Source organism: Labrus mixtus, chromosome 15 (assembly GCF_963584025.1).
Source record: "Labrus mixtus chromosome 15, fLabMix1.1, whole genome shotgun sequence".
Taxonomy (NCBI): Eukaryota; Metazoa; Chordata; class Actinopteri; order Labriformes; family Labridae; genus Labrus; species Labrus mixtus.
In genome coordinates, this window is record NC_083626.1 from 26,113,936 (window position 1) to 26,122,959 (window position 9,024).

General features: G+C 40.6%; 1 protein-coding gene across 1 annotated transcript in view; it reads right to left on the reverse strand.

Moving 5' to 3' along the window:
* Window positions 1–8,506: 8,506 nt before the first annotated feature.
* Window positions 8,507–9,024, reverse strand: part of ccn5 (cellular communication network factor 5) — an 8,805-nt gene continuing 8,287 nt past the window's right edge. The window contains exon 5 of the mRNA XM_061058118.1: window positions 8,507–9,024. This exon is cut by the window's right edge and continues 370 nt beyond it. The gene's annotated coding sequence lies outside the window, so the exon portion shown is untranslated.

The window sequence follows — 9,024 nt, forward strand, 5'->3', positions numbered from 1 at the left end:
AGCAGAATATACACCAATGTATTCTTGACTAAATGTGATACAACAATGTTTTGAGATGTTTGTTGGAGACATGGATAAATCTAAGTATATTTGATCCAGTTTTGAAGGTTAAGGTATGTAATGTGTTATATTTTGGTGTTTTGGGTTATTGATCATTATATCATTTATTGTGGGATTATATTGAGTAGGGGGATAGTGGCTCACATGGGTATGGATGGAGATGTTGTATTGGGGGGCCCTCCAACCCGCGTTCATCACCATCATTTCTGCCGGTGTCCCTATGAATAATCCTCTCTCTATATTATCCTGTAGGCCTTTATTTTTGTTGAGTCCTAGACTGATTATTCCTCTTCCTTTTTCTTTGTTGACTTTCACTGACAAACTTCAGTTTCACAGCAATAATGCATGCAACGCTTAGCAGGGCAACAAGAGTGAGTGCTGTCGGATGGGGGCCCCCTTAGGAAGGTTTCCCACTGTCATTGCAAAATTTACACATTTTGGGCCACTGTTTTGTTTAAGTTTGTGAGCCCTCAGGGGCCCCCTATTCATCAAAAATCATCTGCAAATGTAGAAAATCCTTTTGTGAACCAATGTTTTTGAACTACAGCACATATCCCTCCTTTTGACACATGGTCTAGGCCATGGGCCAACTTACAATAGGTCAAAAACAGTCTACGAGAGAGACAAGGTTTATCATCTGGACCTCTCCATACACCCGCAGAGAAGAGGCAGCCGTTTTGAGACCAGAGCTTTCGTTCCGCAGGGGTAGAGAGAGAGCTGAGAGGCTGTAGGGGAGGGTGAGGAAGTTGAGTCAGTGGCGTGAGAGAAGTGGAGGAAGCTGCGGCTTTGGCAGCTGAATCTGCTCGAGCGTTACCTAGAGACACTGGATCTCGGGCAGAGGTGTGTGCAGTACATTTGCAAACAGCAATACTAGCTGGTAGGAGGATGGCGTCTAACAAAGCTGCAACTTTGGGTTTAGGCGTCTCTGCCACAGCTTTAACCCGAGAGGGAGAGAGAGATTTACCCTGTGGTGTGAGGATGTGGCCTAAAAAGGTCACCTCCTGTTTTACAAACTGTAGTTTAGACAGGGATGCTTTATGGCCTTCTTCAACAAGATGGTGCAGGAGGAGGATGGTGTCTGTCTCACACTGTTCTTTTGTTGGGGCTGCGATGAGAAGGTCATCAATGTACTGCAGCAAAACTGAACCTGGAGAGAGTGTGAGAGGGGAGAGACTGCGAGACAAAGCCTGACAAAAAAAGGGTAGGGCTGCAGGTCAGTCCTTGGCACAGGCGTGTTCACGTGCAACGCTTTCCTCCGAACTGGAAAGCAAACCAAAACTGGGAGTCTTTCTGAACGGGGATAGAGAAAAAAGCATTAGACAGGTCCACAACGGAAAAGCATTTAGCAGAAGAGGGAATCTGGCTGAGAATGGTGTGTGGATTGGGAGCATTAGGAGTAGGGGCGATGATGGCAGAGTTTACAGCTTGTAGGTCCTGCACAAAACGCCACTCTGTGGGCTGTCCGGCAGGACGGATCTTTTTTACTGGAAAGATCGGAGTCTGTACTGGTGAATCTTCACATGGAACTATAATTCCAGCCTCGAGGAGAGAATTAAAAACTGGTGTTATGCCCTCTATAGCTTCTTTTCTGAGTGGGTATTGGCGTTGTTGGGGTCTGTAAGTCGACTTTGGGATTATCTGAACCGGTTCACAGTTTTTTATCAGGCCTACATCATATTTGTTGGCTGCCAGCAAAGGTGAGATCTCTGCATGTGAGAGCGCTTGAAATAGATATGAGGAAGTGCGACTTCTCATATCGTCTATGAGATGTGTTGAGCGGAGACAATGAATTTTCATTATTATATTCAGTTACAGGATGTCTGTGAGTGAGAGAAAAACACACACGAACTTCCAGTGGCAGACTGCCAGTCGTTTGCTTCACTACACTGAGCTACAAACGGACCCAGATCCCGCCACCTGTCGGTGGGAGCTTTTGAGAGAGAGATGTGGGGGTGTGAACCGTATACGTCATAGAGTTTCATCTGAGCTGGAGTAAGCTTGACAGATGCTGCACAGCGTGTTCCATTTGTGTAAATGTCCGTTATCTTTTAAAACATTGTCATTCAGATCTTTGAAAAATGGTTTTTCATACTCCGGGTTAGGCCCTTCGGAGCAGACGTGAGAGGTGCAGTGTAAATTTTCTGGCTTCATCTTCTCAGCGGTGTTGGAAACAAGTGTGAGTGCTGTATTAGTTAAAAACTGAGCAGATATGTAATTTATCCACCACTCATAAACATACAGGGGAGTATCTGGGCTGAAATGAACGGCCAGTAAAATGTGATACTCCCCTGACTTCAGCAGGGGAGGGGGAAGTTGACAGGTATCCCATGCTTTTCCTTTACACAAGAACCACAGGCACTCGTGGACCATGAAAAACGACCACTGTCAGGCAAAGACATTTCAGATGTTTTTAAAAGTGAGTGGGTGGCTCCTGAGTCAACTAAAAATTAGACATTCTGTCCCTTAACGTTACATGTTATCATTGGCATTTTCTCATAAGCTTCAGAGGAGAGACGGGTATAAGTACCCTCCTTTGCTTTGGGAGGGGTTTCTAGAACATTCTTTGTTGAACTAAGCCAAGCAGTGTATCAGTGCAAAGCGGCTCTTCATTGCGTGAAGCGTGTAATGTGTGTGTTGTGTGTGCGGGTACATCACCAACTCCTCTCTCTGACGGTCAGTCCGAGGCGTAGGGAACTCGTTCGTTGTCCTGCCAGCCCCTGCAACTGTTTCCTCCGTCCCCCTCTCTTGGTGTTTCTGGACAGTCTGCTTCTCGCAGTTAAAACATTTGGTGGGGTCATATGTGCGGGAATATCTTCTTCCGCGTCCGTGCCCTTGGCCCCTTCCGCGTCCACGGCCTCTGTCTTGTCCTCTGAAAGGGCGGCTGTCCAAGTGGGCCAGAGCCAGCTGAGCATTTAGAGTGGCAGTGTCTAGGTGTCTGGCAGTTTTGTCTCTCTTTTCTTTCTCTCTTTGTTCACCGTGTTTGGCGTGTTTGAGGAGCTCTTGCAGTCTGTTTTCAGCCCAGCCTCCCATAAGGGTGGAGCGAACTTGGGTCAAAATGGGCTTGTGGAGGCCTTCCCCAAAGGCCATTTTCATGACGTTTTCAAAGGCGGTTTCAGGCCCCTTGAGATTGTCCGTAGAAGGGATTGTTCGGACTGATTGCTGGTTGCTGTGGGGGCAGGACAGGTGGAGCCATGTAGATGGGAACCCAATCTTCTTTGCCTCGAACTCCACCGTTCAGAGAGGGATAGAGAGCAGACACGGGGTGTGTGGTGGGGTTATCAGTGAAAGCATCTGGTTTTTCTTTTTCATCATTTTTCATTTTTAGTAAAACTTTCCCTGTCTGTTTTCTATCTCTGACTTCTGCTTCTGTCATCATTTGTCTTTCAATCTCCTCCAACTTTTCTTTGTTAATCTTTTTCTCAGACTTAATCTTCTCTTCCTTCGTTTTCAAACACGTCTGTAACTGTATCAGTTGATTCACGCTTAGACTTCCTTTATTAGGAAATCCACATTCGTTTATCCAATATTCAACACATGACAAACATTTTTCTCCGTATTTCTTTTTCATAAACACAAAAATTGGACCTTGCAGGTCAGCCCCGTCCATCTTACTCCCTGCAGACCCCATGGTGTCTGTTCTGTAAGATTATCGGGCGTCCCCGATCAATCTGTGTAAATTTCTACCTTTACACTGGTCTTTCCAAGTTTACCGGATTCAAGGAGTCACCTGAACTCCTCCGGGCCTGGCGAAGTCACCTGAACTTCCTTTATTCTAACTACCTCGTAGTTATAGGGCCGTAAGATGGAAGAAACTTAACCTTTCAATTTTGTCCTAGAATACACAGTGACCTTTGACTTTTAAATTGTGATCAGAATGTTTTTACTGTGAATTAGGAGGTTTACTGGTTCGTTGGATTCCGAGGTGACAGCCGCAGTCCACGCAGTCGGTCCTCTCGACCTTCAAACTTTCAGGGTTGAGGCAGGACGATCTTTTTCAAAGTCCTGGATGCGCAGTCACCGTTTGCCGTGGATACGGCGATCAGCCTGGAATCCCACTTCTGACACCAAGTTTGTTGTGGATTTTTCTGTTGGTAATAAAAGATCTCAAAAGTCTTTTGTCTTTGTGGATTTTATTGCATATAATAAAAAGTCCTTTTGCAAAAGGGGTAATCAGCTGCAAAAGTAGCATCAGTCACAAGTGCATCAAAGAGTCCCGGGGCAGTCCCGGTTGCAGAGCATATTTATACTTTCACAGGGTGTAATTTACATATACAGGAGTGATACATCGTCATTGGTTTCAGCTTGCCCTAGTGACTACGCCTTCTGCTAGTTTGCCTGGTGATTTATCTATGCAAGCTTCTTTCTATAAGGCACCTGGTTCGGAGGAACACCAACAGAAACTCCTTTGTCAGGAGGGCACTGATTTAGGATCATGCTGTACCCAGATCCTGAGGAGTGTTCCTGTTGGAGATACAGACCCAGGCCATACAGAGAAACAGTTTCTAATTGCTAAATGACGCACGATCATCCTAATCCTTTAAGGTCAAACGAAGGCAACAGACAGATCGTATTTTTCCACTACACAACTCTACTTTCTGAGGAAGCTGAGATCCTTCAACGTGTGCAGCAAGATGTTGGAGATCTTCTATCAGTCTGTTGTGGACAGTGCAATGTTCTCTGCTGTGGTCTGCTGGGGGAGCAGCATTGGAGCTGGTGACACTAAGAGACTGGACAAACTCATTAAGAAGGCCTGCTCTGTGATAGGCTGCAAGCTGGACTCTTTTGTAGTGGTGACAGAGAGGAGGACTCTGAACAAACTGTTATCCATTATGGATAATCCTGATCACCGTCTGCACACCCTACTGGACAAACAGCGGAGCAGCTTCTCCAACAGACTGATACAACTCCGCTGTCGCAAGGACAGATACAAGAAATCTTTCTTACCGGAGGCCATAACTCTGTACAACAGCTCAGAGAACTGTCATCATGATAATATCTGTCTCTCCATACTGTCATCTGTTCTGCACATGTTAAATTTACAAAATATCCCTGCACTCATGTTCACTTCATTTGGCTGTTTACTCTCCGTTATATTGAATAGTTTCTGCTGATAACATGTCTACACTCATGCCCTTTAACTTATGTCAATACTGTCCATTTACAACTCTGTTTTTGCACATTTACATTAATCCTGGTTGAGTATATTTACATTCTTAGTTTTGATATCTTTTAGTACTTATTTACTTTGTATTTAATATTATCTTGTGTTTAAATTTGCTAATATTGTGTTTTTTGCTCATATTGTGTGTTTGTACAACCTGCTGCTGTAACGCCACAATTTCCCAGTTTGGGATCAATAAAGTAATTCTATTCTATTCTATTATATTATATTCTATTCTAAACTGTGCAACAACTAATAACAAATAAAAGTGCTGCAGAAAAAAAGGGGGTCTCCTATCCTGGGCATAAATTGAAATGTACTTTACGACATGAACAACACTCATTAATTACAGTATGTTTGTTGTGAATATATTTAAAAATGTAAAAAGTACACAACATCCACAAAAAAATAAAATCTTAATCCAAATCATGGCCACCTCAAAAAGCAAACATTAGCCATTAATGACAGAAGGAGCTTAATTAGCACAAAAATGATTACCTCATCATTAATCAGCCAGACTGTCTTCATGTTTCCCGCCCTCCTCCTCTTCATCCCTGTTGTCCTCCATGCTTGGCTCCATCATTTCTCCACAGATGTAGCATCTTTCATCCAAAAAGTTACATTACCGCCACCTGCTGGATTTAAAGTGTGCCTGCAGGTTTTTAATTTATAATCAGACTTGAAACGGTACAAACATAGACTGTAAATATTACAAATGAGCATTTTTTAAGGAAACTTTATAGATTATATTTGTAAAAACATAACAAACAGGGTATTTAAATATAACCAGAAGTGAGAAATAAAATGAAACATTAATACTTTTAATGTTTCAATAAAAAAAAATCACAATTTTGCTCAGTAAATAAATAATATATAGTACATGGATTCAGAGATTGAACACCTTTCCTATTTTAAGAGTAAATCATTGAAAAACTGTATAATTTACATTATGATTTTTTTTTTGGAATACAAATGTATGGTTTATGGTTAGAAATGTGAGATTTGTGGTTATGCGATTTTGCAGGTGATACAATGAGGTTGATGATTTAGCATGTATCTGTTTTGAAAGGTGAGTAAGTACATTTTTATATGAAAGAGAACATACTAAGTCAACATGTTGAAAAATAAGAGTATGAGTCTAATTTCTAACGATACAGGAGTGGGGACATGACCAAAATAAATTATTTAAGTCATCTGGAAATAGTTGACAAATTAAAATTCCACATCAATTTCCATTTTAAAATTAAACACAAATTATTAATTGTGTAAAGAATACACTCGCTTTATTATGAAGCACCTTATTGTTTCCCAGTCAAGTTAGAAGTAATATTAATATTCCTGTAACAAACAAACACGATCCAAACAAGCAGAAAGATAAGTAATCATCACTTGCGTCACTGGTACGTCATCACGTAAATCAAAAATATGGATATATTATTTTTGGGGTGAAAAAATACTTAATAAACAAATAAACCAGATTGATGATATGTGTATTTTTTTTTAATTGTTTTTATTCCATAAATATTTGTAGGCCTATCACAAAATTGCTTTCACTATGATGATCCCTCACTTTCTGCAGTACATTCTTCTGTCCACTAGATGTCAGGATTGGTAACAAGGTAATCTGCTCTGACTGAAAAAGACTTCAGAAGCACAGAGGATTATAAAGTCAGGACTGTAAAGAAGACATAAAGAAGCAAATCACTTGTAACGGAAGTAAAGAGTTTTAGTTAATTTATATAAGAAGCACCAAAAACTGCTGCTGTGGTTCTGTGTGTGTCTGTGTACTTCAAAAAACAGCAAGAAGAAGTGTTCAGTCACTGATGAGTGATGAAGTGAAATGTTGGGAAAGGTCAGAAAAAAATGATTTTCTGACACAAACTTCATCAACTGACAAGGAGCATGAAGAGTGAAAGGCTTAGAAGAGGTCAAATCGCTCGAGCAACACTTGTAGTAAGAAGATCAACTTTATTAACAAATTAGACCGACGCGTTTCGGCTTCATCAGGGTCAGAAAAATAATCTATATGTACAGAATGAAAAGATAACTCTGAGTAGTACACATGACAAAACATAAACCTAAATACTTCAGAGTAAAAATTCAGGACATGTTGATAACATTTTGAGACATTTTTCACTTTACATCAGAACATTTACAGAATTATTTACAGCACAAGAGAAATTAACAATTAAGTGCAAATACCATCTTATTACAGACATACAAACAAAACTGTACACGTTTAAAAGCTGCATCGCTCGCGTAAGGAAACGACATCTGTCAACTTCAGAGTCAGAGTCATTCTGTGGGAGGAATTTAAATCAATCGATTAATATTATTTGTGTAGCTTCAATTCATAACGAATGCAATCTCAAGACTTGTTTGTTTCAAAGACCCACAATGAGCACAGCATCCTCGAACAGAAACAGACTCATGTTGAACAGCCATCTGCTGAAACTGTTTTAGAGTTGACAAAACATTTTTTTTTAGCATTTTAACCGATCATAAATATTCCTAGACAGGGGTGTGTCCACATGGATGGCCAGGGGTGGCATGGGCCCCCCTTGATTTCTGACTGGCCACCCCAAAAAAACAAATCTATGATTGGCTATTTGCCTAATCAGAGGCAGGACTTAAGAACAAAACAACTGTTCTGTGTTTTCAACGGGTTAATGGAAGTGCTTTCAGTTGTAAATAAACAATTAGCTCTGTCCAAGGAAAAACTAGCATGCAAATTTCCTAAGTACTTTAAATGCATATATGTTTTTGTTTTTTTTAATCCACCAAGAACCAAGCTAAGAATATTTATGTTTTGCCAAATTGTGTTTCTTACATTTGTTTGTTACATCTAGTGGGGATAGAAAGGGTAAAAAAATGAATTAATTTACATGCTTGTGCCCACAAATGTCATGCCACCCCAGCATAAGTCAGCACCTCAGGTGGGCCACCCCAGTTAAAAAAAAGTCTGGACACGGCCCAGCTCCTAGAGACCACCATTATTAGTCATATAACTTGCTTTATAACAATCTTTATGACCAAATGAACATCATGGTCAGCAGTCCTCAGTTCATATATTTATATGGTGTAATAATGAGGGATTCTTTCTTGATCCCCGTTGTGGGATGAATAAAGGTTTATCTTCTCTTGAGGAGGAACTCGAGCTGGAAACATCACCAAAAACCATCTGGACTATTTCTGATCCCAACCTGAAGTTTGAGCTCCGTTTGTCAGGTCTAGTCCTGCGTCATTTTTAACACTTGGACAAATTCAACTTCTTCTCTATCTTGACTGAAAATAGTCGAGAAATCAGAAAAAATGCGTTCAACAAAAAAACGTTATGGCGGTTTAAATTTCTCTTCTATCGGCTCCCTGTGACTTTGGTTTCAGATAGTTCACTATTGACTTGATGCATTATGACCTGTTGTCATGGAGGAGAGTTAGAGAGGGTAAGTCAGTGCATATTTTTCAAAAAACCCTATTTTTGTCTTAATACTTTATCTTTGTAATTACTTTGACATGTTGCTGTCTTCTCAGTCGACCACTTTGTTTTTTGTTCTTCCTTTAGAGCACTTCGTTTAGTTCACTCTAATACATTATGATATACAGGTACACAGTAAGTTATGTCTGCTGTCTCTCTCTGGATTGACCAAATCTTTTCTACTCTTCAAAAAAGTCAAGATGACAAATAGTTGGTTTGACAAGATGAAGAGTATTTAGGATGAGGGAATAAGTGCAGATTGAGATTGTACATGTCTGAAGGCCATCATTCATCCCAATTCAATCACAGTTTTAGCTCCATTTATACT